This window comes from Neopelma chrysocephalum, unplaced genomic scaffold (assembly GCF_003984885.1).
Source record: "Neopelma chrysocephalum unplaced genomic scaffold, ASM398488v2 Primary Assembly neopelma1_95446, whole genome shotgun sequence".
Taxonomy (NCBI): domain Eukaryota; kingdom Metazoa; phylum Chordata; class Aves; order Passeriformes; family Pipridae; genus Neopelma; species Neopelma chrysocephalum.
In genome coordinates, this window is record NW_020924119.1 from 657 (window position 1) to 941 (window position 285).

At 62.8% G+C, this 285-nt stretch overlaps 1 protein-coding gene across 1 annotated transcript in view; it reads right to left on the reverse strand.

The window, feature by feature from the left end:
- Positions 1-285, reverse strand: part of LOC113980862 (EVI5-like protein) — a gene marked incomplete at its 3' end in the record, with an annotated part of 9,041 nt that overhangs the window by 652 nt on the left and 8,104 nt on the right. The window lies entirely within an intron of this gene.

Consider the following 285-nt stretch of genomic DNA (forward strand, 5'->3'; position numbering starts at 1 on the left):
GCTCAGGGTGACACTGGGAGGGGGTTGGTGGCACTGCTGGGGACAAGGGGGTGACACTGGGGACAAGGAGGTGACACTGGGGACAAGGAGGTGACACACGGAGGGTGCCACCATCCCCAGAGGTGACACCATCCCCACAAGAGGTGACACAGGGGACAAAGAGGTGCCACCAGCCCCCAATGACATCTCCAGACCTAAGGGAGGTGACAGTGGGCACAAGGAGGTGCCACCAGCCCCGGGGGATGTCCCCAACCCTACAGGAGGTGACAGTGGGGACAAGGAGGT